The sequence below is a fragment of the Helianthus annuus genome, chromosome 13, assembly GCF_002127325.2.
Source record: "Helianthus annuus cultivar XRQ/B chromosome 13, HanXRQr2.0-SUNRISE, whole genome shotgun sequence".
Classification (NCBI taxonomy): domain Eukaryota; kingdom Viridiplantae; phylum Streptophyta; class Magnoliopsida; order Asterales; family Asteraceae; genus Helianthus; species Helianthus annuus.
In genome coordinates this window covers 108,716,186-108,732,092 of record NC_035445.2, presented here as the reverse complement: position 1 = coordinate 108,732,092, position 15,907 = coordinate 108,716,186, and the positions used below count along the sequence as shown (strand labels likewise).

Genomic DNA, 15,907 nt, shown 5'->3' with positions numbered 1-15,907 from the left:
TGACAAGCTCGCCCTTTTCGAAATATACCTAACACTTTAGGTTTTTTTTGTAATTTTTTTTTTCTATAGAATTTTCTAATTTTTAGGAAATTTTAATAAAATTTTAGGCTTCTTTTTTTAAATGTTGTGTGTATTTTTTAATTTTTTAAATAAAGCTAGCCAAGCCACGCGGGCTAGCCACGCCCCGCCGAGATGAGTGAGTTTTACCACACCCAGTCTTGAAGTTTCTCCTAAATTTTTCATTAACGGGATGAGTGAAGAACTATTAACTATAAATATACCTGAATGATGGGAGTTTTGTTAGACGTTAAAATGAATCCTTGTTAACGTTCACCGTAATAATTGTTTTAAACTAGTTGGTGCGGGCGACCGCGTTGCGGGGCGTTGACCGAATAATGAGCGAGTGTTAGTCAGCTTATTGACACGGAAAACAATTAAATCGAGTCAACCAATTAAAACAAAACACTTTTATAGTTTTGATAAAAAAATTAAAACAATGGCAATATTGTAATTTTTAACTGAGGGAAAGTTGTATTTTTTGACTGGAGTAAAATCATAATTTGACAAAAGCTAAAGTAATGGCAGCACTGTAAATTTGAACCTGGGGCAAAATTGTAAATTTTCACAGGGGCAAATTCGTAATTTTTAACTTAACGTAATATAAATTTGAACTAAGGGCACAATCATAATTTTAAGCTTGAGGCAAAAGCACAATTTTATTTTGAACCGACGGAAAAATCGTATTTTTGAGCTGGGGGCAAAAACATAATTTTATTTTGAACTGGGGAAAAAACGTAATTTTGAATTGAGGGCGGAATCACAATTTTTAAACGGGGAAAAATCACATTTTTGAACAGAGGGCAAAATCGTAATTTTAAGTGGGCGCAAAAACAAAATTTTATTTTGAACTGGGGGCGAAAAGGTAATTCAGAGCTGAGGGCAAAACCACAATTTTATTTTGAATGGAGGGAAAAATCGTAATTTTGAGCTGATTACAAAAGCGTAATTTTATTTTGAGCTGAGGGCAAAACCATAATTTTAGAGAGGGACAAAAACATGATATCTAGAATGGATATAAAATAATAAACTGGTTGGTCCAATGGGAGAGTGCCAGACAAAGTCGTAATTTTGAATTGAGGGTAAGATCGTAATTTTGAGATGAGGACAAAAGGCGTAATTTTATTTTGAGATGGGGGAAAAACGTAATTTTATTTTGAGCTGGGGCAAAAACGTAATTTTATTTTGAGCGGTGAAAAAAAAAACGTAATTTTAAAATGGATATAAAACATTAAACGTGCTGGTCCAATGGGGGAGTGCCAGGCACCTGACACTATTCCTCATTTGGGTTTTGTATATTTTAAGTAGGGACAAAAACAAAACTTTATTTTGAACTGGGGGCGAAAAGGTAATTCTGACCTGAGGGCAAAACCACAATTTTATTTTGAATGGAGGGAAAAATCGTAATTTTGAGCTAAGGACAAAAGCGTAATTTTATTTTGAGTTGGGGGCAAAACTGTAATTTTAGAGAGGGACAAAAACGTGACTTTAGAATGGATATAAAATAATAAACTGGTTGGTCCAATAGGAGAGTGCCAGAAACTAAAACAATGGCAATATTGTAATTTTTAACTGAGGGAAAGTTGTATTTTTTGACTGGGGTAAAATCGTAATTTGACAAAAGCTAAAGTAATGGCAGTACTGTAAATGTGAACCTGGGGAAAACTTGTAAATTTTCACAGGGGCAAATTCGTAATTTTTAACTTGGGGGTAACAACGTAATATAAATTTGAACTAAGGGCACAATCATAATTTTAAGCTTAAGGCAAAAGCACAATTTTATTTTGAACTGAGGGAAAATCGTAATTTTTTTTAAACAATATAGTTTATAAGATATGTCAAGATACGTAAAAAAAAAATTATAAGTTTGTTATGGAGGGGTGAATTGTAACTAATTATCTATAATTTTGTTAAAACTTTAGGGATTTAAGTGTAATAATTTTAGGGGCTAAAAAATAAATAATGTTTAAAAGACCAAACTACCCTCATTTTAAGGGTCTTTATATAAATAAAGAGAGGAAAAAGTTCTTATTTTTTGGGTATCTTAAAATGCCCCTCACTCATGCATTATAATATAGTATAGATTATTGAACATACAGATATATGTATATTAACTAGTAGATGCACGCCCGCGTTGCGGGGCGATGGCCGAATAATTCGCAACCAATTAAAAAAAGAATACTATAATTTTGGTAGGGAAAAAAAATAAAAACGATGATAAGACCGTATTTTTTGGCTCAAGACAAAACTGTAATTTTCCAGGACTAATGAGCCAATGTTAGGCAACTCTTTGACACGGGAAGAAATTAAATTGAGTAAAGCAATTAAAACAAAAAACCTTTATAGTTTTGGTAAAAAAAACTAAAACGATGGGGAAAACATAATTTTTAACCGAGGAACAAATCACAATTTTAATTCAGGGATAAATCGTAAATTAAATGGACCAACGGGCGAGTGCCATGAAGTTGCCGGCACGATTGTAATTTTGCACTGGGGGCAAACTTGTAATGTCACCAGGAAATCAAACGAAAACGATGGGCAAAATGTAAATTTAAGTTGAGGGTAAAACCGTAACCTGGTTGTGAGAAAAAAAAAACTAATGGCGAAAGTAATCGTAATTTTGAGCCGATGGCAAAATTAAAATTTTTAGCCGGGAGCAAAAACGTAAATTTATTTTTAAGCGTGGGCAAAAACATAACTTTGAACTGATGGAAAAATCGTAATTTTAAGGGAAAAAAACTAATGGCAAAACTGTAAAATAAAACGGGTCAAAATCGTAATTTTTAACCGATGGAAAAATTGAAATATTTACTTGGGAGCAAAAGCATAAATTTATTTTTAAACCGGGGCGAAAACATCAATTTGTTAAGCCAATAGGAGAGTGCCAGGCAGCTGCCTGGCACTATTACACATGCCGCCCAATTTGCCCAATAAAGAGGCGGAACTATTGAATTCTGACGTATGCACACTTGAGTTTGTATATGTACTAGTTAATGCCACCGCCCGCGTTGGGGGCGATGACCGAATAATTATCAATCAATTAAAAAAACACTATTATAGTTTTCTTAGGAAAAAAAACTAAAACGATGACAAGACCGTAGTTCAGAGCTCAGGGCAAAACTGTAGCTTGTAAGGATTAATGAGCGAGTTTTAGTAAGCTCCTTGACATGGAAAAAAATTAAATCCAGTCAACTAATATAAAAAAACACTTTTATAATTTTGCAAAAAAAAAACTAAAACGATAGCAATACTGTAATTTGAACTGAGGGCAAAGTTGTATTTGTTGACTTGGGTAAAATCGTAATTTGCCAAAAGTTAAAGTGATGGCAATACTATAAATTTGAACCGGAGAGAAAATCGTAATATAACTTTGCACTAAGGACAAAATCGTAATTTTAAGCTGGGGACAAAACTATATTTTTAATTTGAACTCGGGCAAATTCAAAATTTTGAACTGATAGCAAAATCGTAATTTTGAATAGGGGGCAAAAGCATAGTTTTATTTTGAACCGGGCAAAAACATAATTTTAAACTTAAGGCGAAATAATAGTTTTTGAAAGGGGCGAAAATGCGAAATCGTCATTTTTAGTTTGGGCGAAAGAAAAAATTTATTTTAAACTGGGGCCAAAATTGTAGTTGTAATCTGGGGAAAAAATCATAATTTTGAACCGAGGGCAAAATCGTAATTTTGAGTGAGGGACAAAAACGTAATTTTATTTTGAAGTGGGGGCGAAAACATAATTTTATTTTAAATTAAGGACGAAATCGTAATTTTAAACGAATATAAAACAGTAAAACTGGTGGTCCAAGCGAAAGCAAAAATTTATTTTGAACTGGGGCCAAAATTGTAGTTGTAATCTGGGAAGAAAATCATAATTTTGAACCGAGGGCAAAATCGTAATTTTGAGTGAGGGACAAAAACGGAATTTTATTTTGAAGTGGGGGCGAAAACATAATTTTATTTTAAATTAAGGACGAAATCGTAATTTTAAACGAATATAAAACAATAAAACTGGTGGTCCAATAGGGAAGTGCCACACAGCTGTGTGGCACTATTCCCCTACTTGGTTTTTATAATTTTAAGCTGGGACAAAACTATATTTTTAATTTGAACTCGGGCAAATTTAAAATTTTGAACTGATGGTAAAATCGTAATTTTGAATAGGGGGCAAAAGCATAGTTTTATTTTGAACCGGGCAAAAACATAATTTTAAACTTAAGGCGAAATAATAGTTTTTGAAAGGGGCGAAAATGCGAAATCGTCATTTTTAGTTTGGGCGAAAGAAAAAATTTATTTTAAACTGGGGCCAAAATTGTAGTTGTAATCTGGGGAAAAAATCATAATTTTGAACCGAGGGCAAAATCGTAATTTTGAGTGAGGGACAAAAACGTAATTTTATTTTGAAGTGGGGGCGAAAACATAATTTTATTTTAAATTAAGGACGAAATCGTAATTTTAAACGAATATAAAACACTAAAACTGGTGGTCCAAGCGAAAGCAAAAATTTATTTTGAACTGGGGCCAAAATTGTAGTTGTAATCTGGGAAGAAAATCATAATTTTGAACCGAGGGCAAAATCGTAATTTTGAGTGAGGGACAAAAACGGAATTTTATTTTGAAGTGGGGGTGAAAACATAATTTTATTTTAAATTAAGGACGAAATCGTAATTTTAAACGAATATAAAACAATAAAACTGGTGGTCCAATAGGGAAGTGCCACACAGCTGTGTGGCACTATTCCCCTACTTGGTTTTTGTATATGTGGAGAATATGTATATTAATAATATTAATATTAATTATAATATAATATAATATAATGAGAATATAGTTATTACCATATACCGTTAGGGTGTCCGGGGCGTACTCGGTAACCCCTTCGGTGAGCGCCTTCCCCGATCGGGAACACCGCCGCCAACGTTGCGGGGACCCGAATCGGTGAGGGAGAACGGTGGTGGTTCAACGAGAGCGGTGAGGGAGAAAGGTGGTGGGCCCCATATTTCCAGCCAATCAAACCATTTTATTTCTTTTATTTTTTTTTTTGAATAAAAAAAATAAGGGGAGTTAAGAGGGGAGTGGCGCCATCAAATGGGGGTGTTAGGTGAGTTTAAGAGGGGAGTTGACGTGGCACACGGGGATTGGTTTGGTGTAAGAGAGTGCACTCACCTATTAGGTGTGCACCCCCTTCACCCTTATATTCTTTTCATTTATTTTGATAATATTTGTGTTAATATTATGCAAGGCGGCTCAACCCTTTTATTAATTCTTCACCACTTCTACTTCATACCTATCCATCTGGTTTCTAGAGACATCTTGTTTAAAGATCTTCACAACATTCTAGTCCTTCATTGGTTATTATCTCACAATCTTTAGGTTAGGGAGAATATGTTCAGTGGGAGACACTGATTGAAGTGATAGATCTTATGGATCTTCTTTTGAGGATTCTTCAATGCCTACAAAATAATTGCTAGCAGCTAGACCACTAGGTGTTCTGAACCACATGTGTTATATTAGGCATGGCATCAACAACAATCATCTTCTCTTCTTCTAGATCAACAATCCAATTAGCAAAACTATTTTTCTCTTTGAGGTAGTTCATGCAATTTCCCTTTCACCTAGTTTCACTTAAATGTGGCATAAATCATCTAGTTCGACAAAAAATTCTCCAAAGGAGCCTGACTACCTTTATCTTCTCTAAAAATGTTACAATGATGATCATGAACTCTATTTCCACTATTTAAGGGAGGCAATAATGTATGTATCCATGTCATAAGTCATATATAAATGAGCCAATATAAGTCGCCACAAAGCTACTTTAAATTAAAGGAAGCATAATGAAACAAATACGATATCGACCATACACATGGTTCGTTTTTATTAGAGCATTCACATCCAACTCTCTAAAAATATACATATATTCTATTAAAAAACTTCTATATCAATATATTTTCACTAAAAACAAATATTTTTTCTCTTTCATTTTTAATTAAATAATATTTTTATACCTTTATCATCACATTTTTCTCTCTACTTCACTCACAACCACTTTCAATATATATTAAAAAATTATAGTGGGTGAACAGTGTCCCCACAAATATACAAATGAACAGTAACATTTTCTCTCTCCTCCACTCACAACCATTTTTTATACTCTTTATATTTTAAAAACCCCACACACAGATTTTGATTCCCAGGATCTGAATGCTCTTACAACTCGATCGATCGCTACACGTCGATCACAAGCTAAAAAGCTTATAACGGCAATCAATATTATTCTTAGGACATGAAACAACATCCATCATATTTAAAACTCAACCCTTGGGACTGCAAGTGAGCATTGCTGGACTTCGAGTCCACAGTCGTTGGTGAGCCTCTGAGCCTTACTCACAATTTGTGGAACGTGTTGGTGCACTTGTGTCTGTACTTTGTCTGTATTCAGTCACGATGTAAACGATGTCCTGTTCTTGTGTTGTAAGTTGACCAAGTCAACCATCCTCCGGTTTGACTTGGACAACAGTTGGTAAAAGTTGAAAGATGTACTGTCTCGAAGGATAAGAGATCGAAGGATGATGTGGATCCTTCGATCTCGTCGAAAGATATGCTTCGAATGATTAGACCTCGAAAGGTGATCTTTCGAGGTCCCTGCTGATCTTTTGAGTGACTTGTCTTCGATAGATGATCCTTCGGACCATCTATCGGATCCTTCGGACTGCACATCATGAGCTGGGTATAAATACCCATGCAGTGTGTTGTGTTAGACAGTTCTGAGAGTTCACATAGGTGCACACACCGAAAGAGAGAGAGACTTCTTGAGAGCTTTCTGTCCGGAACTCACACACACACCTTGAGAGTTTACAAGTTAGGTTTGTAAACATTGTGCTTGTAACCGAAACCTTCATCTGCATTAATACAAGTTGTGTTAATCGGTGAACCCTTGTGTGTTGTGTTTATACTTGCTTAATCCCGGTTTGCTCGCTAGCTTGGATTCCGCACTCGCTAGTGGGTTAGTATAACAAGGTTTGAGGTTCGTCATCCTCCGACAAAAGGGACCTACAAGTGGTATCAGAGCTTGGCTCTTTACCTTGTTTAAAACCGGGTTATTCAAGTTCTTGGTGTGTGTTTGAACACTTGGTTTAACACCCGTTTTTGTTGGTTTTTCTACACTTTTAAACTGGAAAACGTGTTTTAAACTTACCGGGAGTGTTCATAAGTGGGTTGGGTAACTTAAAACTTGTTTTTGAGTGTGTTGGTAATTTCCGGCCATATTCCGGTCAATATTCCGGTGACTGGTTTGAAGATAAGGTTTTCCTTTTTGGGTAAATTATCTTTGAAAATCTTGGTTGGTGAGAAAGTTGTCAGCCTGCCATACCCTTTTGCCGAAAGTTGACTTACCAACCCATCACCTTTTCACCAACCCGTCACATCTGTGTCAGTGTGTCAGTGCACATTCGAAAGATATCCTTCGACTTCGAAAGATATCCTTCGACATCGAAAGATCATCTTTCGATCAAGGAAGGCTCGATAGATCATCATCTTTCGACACATCCTTCGAAGTCCGAAACATATCTTTCGACCAAGGAATCTTTTCGAAAGACAGTGTCCGAAAGATAAGGATTTAACTCGAAAGATAAGGATCTTTCAAAAGGGAATCCTTCGAGTTCTTGAATCTTTCGATATTATTGTTCGAGATTCAACAGTAATCTTTCGAGTACTGTTGATCCTTCGAACAATAGTTGATCTTTCGATTGTGGTCAGTTTATTGTTAACTAGTTTCTGTGATTTCAGATCTTTCGACCAGGATTCTTCGGCTGTGCGATCTTTCGGGTGGCCATCATCCTTCGTGACTTTGACTTAGAATTCATTTTTCTTGTCAAAGATGAATCCGAGTTGGTGGAATCCTGCTCCAGACAGTGGAAAATATACCAGTTCTGGTGTTACTCCTTCATGGTGGGGTACACCGGCTCCTGATAGTGGAAAGTATACGTGTACAAGTCTATCACCATCATGGGCCGAATCTCCAGTATCTACATCTTCACAAGTAAATGCTTTACCATCAAATCAATGGGCATTAGTAACGGGTCAAACTCCGAGTGTACAAAGTATCTTATTAAGCGAAAGCGAAACAGGAAGTTTGAATCGACCCCCAAAACTGATGAGTTTGAATGAATATCCAGGATGGGCTGAGAGGTTTAAAACATATGTTCTTGGTCAAAATACGGAACTGTGGATACGTTTCACCACAGATTTCGATCAAGCCATAGAGGTTGCTGCTTCAGAGACTGCGTCATTTGCTGATCTTCCCGAAGATAAAAAGAAAACGTATGATCTGGAAAAGAAAGCATACGCCATTCTCACCCAGGCTTTGAGCAAGGATATTTATCACCAGTTTGTCAGCTTCAAGACAACTAAGAAGTTGTGGGACGGGTTGAAAACAAGAGGAGTAGGAAATGAAGCAACACGTCAGTTGCGTCATGATCTACTCAAGAAAGAATTTGACTGCTTCGCTTGCATGGATAAGGAGTCTCTGGGAGACATGACAAGTCGTTTCTATCACCTGCTTACTGAGTTGAACAATTTTGGAGTTACAACAACTCAAGCAGAGGTGGTAAAGAAGTTTGCTGATGCCTTACCTCCTCAATGGAATAGTTTCTTGGAAATCCTTAAGTATAACGGAGCGTTAACAACTACAAATATTAACGACTTCGTGCAGCTTTTGGAAAACAAGGATCAAGAGGAAACATTGAAGGCGAAGAGAGTTCCATTGCCGCAGAATCCAGAAATGTATTATGGAACTTCCAGCTCTTCGTCTGCAAGAACTGGTTCACATGCTCCAATTCAAACGGCATTTGTCACAAGCACAGATTGTTTTGGCAATCCAATACAAGTTCCTGTTAAGCCACCTCCCACCACAGACATGTATGGAAATCCAATCCAACCACCTCCACCTCCTCCTGCTCAACAACAACGTGCATGTTATGGAGGAACATCATCTGCTGGTCAACAATCAAAGCCAAATACAGTACAGCTCGACACTTCAAGCTTCTCCAAAGTCAGTGTAGAAGTAGCCAAGGAACACATGGAGCTACTTAACACTATAGTGAGCGCGTACTGTGGGTTGATAGAAGGTCAGATTGGTAACATTAATCTGACACAGGAAGACTATCGGCAGATAGATAAAGAAGAGATGGACTTGATGGATATCAAGTGGGCCTTTGCTAGTGCTGTGAGAAGAGCAAAGGATTGGTTGGAAAGTACTGGCAGAACCAGCTTGGAAAGTAAGAGAGACACCAAGTATGGGTTTGATAAACAAGCAGTAAAGTGCTTCAACTGTGGTGAACGGGGTCACTTCAAGAGGGAATGTGCAAAGCCAGCACAGCATGGAAACCAGAACCCCTTCAGAAACCAGGGCAACCAGCAGAACCAGAACAGAAATAATGAACGTACATTAGTGCCTGTCAACAATCAAGCCAACCGGGCACTTGTAGTTCAGATGGATGAAGGTTGCGACTGGTCAATCCAGTTTGGTGGTGATGCTCCTAATGGTATAGCTTGCTTTGCTCAAGTTGTGAAGGATGTAGTTAACACCAGTGGTGGAGAATCTTCCGCCAGTGGTGGTGAATCTTCTGAGGATGAAGACTCTTCTGGGTACAGCAGGAGTGTTGATGAAGATTCATCTGGGTCAGGCGATGAGAATGTGAGTGAGACATCTGGTGTCTCGGTTGATGCTGATATTGATGAACGTATGGATGAAGATGCAGCACTAAGTGTTGGAAGATCTGTTCTGATGGATCAAGCTGCTTGTACTTCGTCTTCTCTCCATTCAGCCTTTATGGCTAATGTCGACAGTTCTTCAAGTCAGGTATGTGTCGATGAACCCATTGCTGTAAACTGTGATAACTGTGATAGCTTGCAGGCTAAATGTGCTGAGTTAGAGGCAAACATGTCTGAGTTGCAAGCCAAACATGATGCTATACAAGCTAGTTTGTTTGACTTGCAAGACAAACATGGTTCCTTGAATGCTGAGTGGTGTGCATTGCAAAGCAAACACGAGGCTTTGCAAGAAAAATATGATGTGACATTCATCCACAATCAGAAGTTGACTGTGGATCTTTCAAAATGCACAGAAGCCAATATGTTTTATGAAAACCATGAAAAAGAATTTAAGTCAATGATTGAGACATTAAAGAAAGATAAAACTGAATTGACTAAAATGGTTTCCAGAAAACAAACGGACATTAATTTGTATATATCTCGCCTTGAGATGATGCAAAAGGAGATGGCTTGTGTCAAAACTGAAAGTGATGCGATCCAGCTTAAGCTAGACAGTTATTTGAGCTCTAGCTATGTGTTGGATCACATCATTGACGTTCAGAAAGAAAAACGGGATGTCACATGCATAGGTTACAAAAAATGTCCACCACCAGTCAGACACAATTATGATGCAATGCCTGATGAGGAGGATAGAGTGTTCTTCGAACCATCTGTTCCTCTTGATGTGAAGGAGTTTGCAGCAGGACTCGGATACCAGAAAGAAGTATCCTCAGATTCAAATGTGTCAGCAGATACGTCTGTAACTGCTGAACAGAAACAGGATCCTCCAGTTGAGGTTGAGGATGCTGATTCTTCAGATGATGAATCTGATGATGCTGCTCCAGCAAAGTCTGATGCGGTAGTCAAAAATGAGGACATACCTCTTGAGAATCACATTCTATGTGATCCCCCTGCCACACCCGCTAAGACTGTTGCAACTGAGTCCTCGTCTGAGAAGGAGTCGGAGAGTGTGACCTTGCTGTACACTTTGGTTGGTGATGATAAAATTTACTCAGACAAAGATTTTCCGATTAAGAACGTTAATCAATCCTTAATCGATAAAGTCTTTGAAAATTCGACAAGTAAGTTTTTGGGGAAGAAAGGACCACATGTTACAGTTACACAGTGTCCTCCAATCCCAAAGGCTGAAGTTCGAAAACAATTTGGCAACAAGAAATTACCAGCAATGCCAAAACAGCAAAATCACACCAAGCCCAAAGGAAAGGCACCGGCTCAAGTCCAGAAGAAGCCGAATCAAAAGAAGAAGAAAAATGTTAACTTTGTGAAATCGACGGGAACGGACAAAATTGAAACGTTTGAAAATAAATCTAACTTAGATTTTGTCAAGAAAGCTACTGTTTTGAAAAGAAATGAACAAAACAGTTCACAGCCTAGTACCTCGGGTTCACAAAGTTCAACATCATCGGCTAAGAGAACACATGATTCTTCGAGGTATGTTGAACGAAGATCATGTTTTGAGTGTGGAACCATTGGGCATATAATTCGAAATTGCCCTTATCTTCATAAGCAAAAAGGAAAGGTTGATGATCCCCGTGGCAAGACTGACCGTAAGCCATCTGTTTCCACAAAACAAGATCCCCGACTTGTAAAAGAAAGGGAGAAGAAGCAGAAACGCCAACAGGTCAAAAGGATTGAAAAAGCAATTAAAACCGATGTGGTTCAAAAACAATCTGTTTCTGTAAAATCAACAAATTCAAAAACTTCAAACTGTAATGAAGTTAAAATTTTAAAGAATGACACTAATAAAACAAAACATACATGGAAACCTAAATCAGTTACTGAATCAGGGGGACCATCACAATTTACAAACCATCAAAGACAAGAAGTTATTGTCATTGATGAAAATGGAAGACCCAAGACCACAATGGCTTGGGTCCCTCTCTCCTACTAATCTCTGAATGAGTGTGCAGGAAGTTCCAGGAGGAACTATTGATAGTCTTAGGATTGTTGATAGTGGAATGTCCTTGCACAAGATAGGCGACAGAAGAAATTGTTGCCTTTGATGGAGAGAGAGGAAAGAAAAGGAAAATGTGGCTGAATGAAGTTGCAAAATTCGACCAAATGAAGAACGTGCCGAAAACTTGGTCATTCTGGTTTTTGATCGGGTCCTCAGGAACGAATGAAGTGAAATGTGTGCCGATGCCTTTGCATGGATTGAACATCCGCACACCATTTCTGAAAGAGAAAGTCAAAGACCTTCGCTGGTACAATGTGGAAGACCAGCCGGACCCGGAGGTTTATGATTTTGTTGCTGTCAAGAGACTTTTCAGTAGTTGCAAATTCGACTTTGAAGTCTACACCGGGTGGATATCCAGTTGGGAGAGTGCTTAGATTCCTTGCAATGCACGGAACAGTTGCAGGATACGCCTTTAAATTCTTAATCTCTCCTATACTTGTCGATATTTAAGCTACTTTGTGAATTATTATTATCTCGAACAGCACTCTTTGACCTGACACGTTGATCTCGGATATCACCTCACACGTGATTGTTTCAATATGAAACTCATCAATGTTGTCATGGTCCGCACCGCTTACCGACATGCCAACTCATTTTTCCAAAATTTGTTAAATCTTTTCTGGTAAAACTTAATTTTGGTAACCGGCATTAAGGTCAAGCACTAGAGTAAACCAACATCGGAAAATCATTTTTGAAAATATCTTTGTGTGTTTTAAATTTATCTTAGTTTATTGATTTTAGGGGGAGTAAATCCAAAAATCAGAAAATCCAAAAACATCGAAAAATTTCAAAAACACAAAAACAATAGAAAATCAAAAATGAGTTTCCTGGAGAGCAAAAGAGAAAATGATAGTACATCAGTGGTCTATCCAAACCTCTTTAAACCTTAAATGAAGAACGATAAGCAGCTCTATATAAGATGTATCGGTAGGCTCACAATCATTTTAAAGTGTGCAGGGTGATATAAACTTAAATCGACTGAAGACCAGGTGGGAACCACTCATTGGCATATGGTCTTGGTACCGAAATTTCGTTTGATAGATTGCCGAGGTTCTGAGATATTCGGTCTTTATGCTGCTTATCATCTGGGTATCATGGTTGTATCTTTACCGAAAAATAACGGGGACGCAAGTCTAGATCTTCCATGATACTATACATACGTGTACATATTACATACTGCATTCGACCTCAATAAGTGATAAACAATCACATGTCCAAATCAAATAAGTGATAAAATATCACAGTTAACCGGGTGTCAAGTTCGTCTCTCTGCTGTACGAAAGTACTGACCTGTTCACGGACTTGCACCTGTGCCCTCATGCATACGAAAATCAAGTTCCTCATCAATAAGTGATTATATCACATAGGGCTTGTTTTCAAATCAAAATAAGTGAGTATCTCACAATTTATACGGTCAAACAGATGATAATCGGTATACTCACCGGTAAGATGAACTCTCGTGCATACCTTGATACGGGAATGTGTCGTGATGTGGATGAACACCGGTCGGTAAGTATAAATCATACCTTAATGTATCCCCTCGCCATGATTACATCTGATAAGTTGAGCTTAAGTGGACAACAATACCGATAATTGTTATAGGATGCTTATCTTAATGTTAACTAACTGAACAACAAGAGTGTTTTGGCATGACCGTACACTGATATGATTCTCTTACCCTCGAAACTCGCAAAAAGAATGTCTGTATATATTTATTTACTGCTTAACTTTTATTATTTCTTTTAAACAGTTTCGTCGTTTGGTGCATATCAGCACGACATTAGCGGTGATGTCGTTTGATAACACTCAAAGGATTTTAAATTGTTGTCTTTTAATTTCAAAAATACCAAAAAGATTTTAGGTGTGTTTTAATATAAAGTTTATAAAAGTCAAAAAGATTTTACTTCTATTTTATTTTCGATCGTACGATGTTGGAGCTCAAGTCTTCGTTACCTGAAACCTGAACGAAAACCAAACTGACTAAATCTTCATAAACGGTCGAAATTTGCATGTTTTGAAAGTTAAAGACTAAAATTGACAAATTTATTAAACTTTCAAACTGTCGGACGGTGTTTGATTGTGACATGGTCACTCGTGTGTCATTTGTTTATACTATTCCAAGCAGTTGTTCTCATTACGCGTTTAGATTTCTTGCATGTGCAGATTCTAAAGGCTAGGAGAACATGGTCGATGACAAGCTCTGGAATGAAGACACGACGAGAAGGCGCTCAAAAGATGAAGATGATCGAGTTGCCGCTGGCCATCATCAACACCACAAGGATCTCACTTCATAAAGATAAAGTCTTTTCACGAGCATAACTCAAGGGGGAGCTTATGTTAAGGGGGAGTTTGTCAACACACTTCCTACATGATACGGGTAGTTTGTTGATACACTCTCTGCTTTCAAGACGTGAAGACTTTGAAGATCCTCCGACTTTGAAGACTTGAAAGGACATCGAGACGTGTCTACAACTATAGAAGATAAAGACAAAGCTACAGCCAAGGGGGAGTTTGTTGGTGCACTTGTGTCTGTACTTTGTCTGTATTCAGTCACGATGTAAACGATGTCCTGTTCTTGTGTTGTAAGTTGACCAAGTCAACCATCCTCCGGTTTGACTTGGACAACAGTTGGTAAAAGTTGAAAGATGTACTGTCTCGAAGGATAAGAGATCGAAGGATGATGTGGATCCTTCGATCTCGTCGAAAGATATGCTTCGAATGATTAGACCTCGAAAGGTGATCTTTCGAGGTCCCTGCTGATCTTTCGAGTGACTTGTCTTCGATAGATGATCCTTCGGACCATCTATCGGATCCTTCGGACTGCACATCATGAGCTGGGTATAAATACCCATGCAGTGTGTTGTGTTAGACAGTTCTGAGAGTTCACATAGGTGCACACACCGAAAGAGAGAGAGACTTCTTGAGAGCTTTCTGTCCGGAACTCACACACACACCTTGAGAGTTTACAAGTTAGGTTTGTAAACATTGTGCTTGTAACCGAAACCTTCATCTGCATTAATACAAGTTGTGTTAATCGGTGAACCCTTGTGTGTTGTGTTTATACTTGCTTAATCCCGGTTTGCTCGCTAGCTTGGATTCCGCACTCGCTAGTGGGTTAGTATAACAAGGTTTGAGGTTCGTCATCCTCCGACAAAAGGGACCTACAGAACGGCCTGTTGTCCACCTTGTTGTCGGGCTTAGGTAAGCACTTGTTGGATTGCATCACACTGGCACTGCAGATTGACTTCCTTTAGCTGGCTACAACACTGTTGAAGGTATTGCTGCTCGTTCTGAAATGGTCTCCGGGCAGTCTTGTCGAATGTGATGTCTTGAGTGAGGTGCATCTAGCAATGGTTCAGCTGCAGGGTCGTGATATGGCTGTGGCATTGCTCTTCGGGGTTGTCTAGGCCGTCCCAGAGAGCAATCATATGATTGTCCTCTATGGTGGTGGTGATGGTGGTTCTATAGGCTGAAACGACCGAAAATGCTATGAGAGCGGTGAAGGTGAGGACAAAAAGTGCGAGTTTTGCCATTGTTCTTTAACACTTGATGGTGGTTGATGGTTGCAAGCGGCGGAGGAGGTTGCTTTATAGTGGATTTGCATTGGAGGTGAAGAATGCAACAAGTGGTGTGGGCCTTTTGTTTGTTTCCGCATACACCTACTCTTTTTTATCGTTTAATATTATCAGTTGATAATTTGAGATAACTAGTATTAAGACATCACTGCGTTGCTACGGGGACGTAAAACCGTGTCAAGTAGCACCAATGTTAAACCCCTGATGGTGACCACCAACACCGTAAAAGCTCGTAAAAATAAAATAAATTAAAAAGAAAAAATAACACTGAACTAAAAGAAAAGTAAAATCTTTGAACCACGTACGCCCGTTGCGACGTGTTAATTCAAAAAAATTAGACCGAAACGTAAAACATAGAAAAAAATAGCTAAGTTGTTCTAGGACCTGCGCGTTGTGACGAACCTGTCAAACAGAGAAAAATAAACGTGTTGCGACGGGTCTGTCAAATGGGAAAAAATAAACGAAAAAACGTTGAATCGCACATGTACG

The 15,907-nt window shown here is 38.1% G+C and overlaps 1 pseudogene; it reads right to left on the bottom strand.

The window, feature by feature from the left end:
• Positions 1-6,359: 6,359 nt before the first annotated feature.
• On the bottom strand, positions 6,360-15,376 carry LOC110903126 (annotated as a pseudogene).
• Between the last annotated feature and the right edge of the window lie 531 nt (positions 15,377-15,907).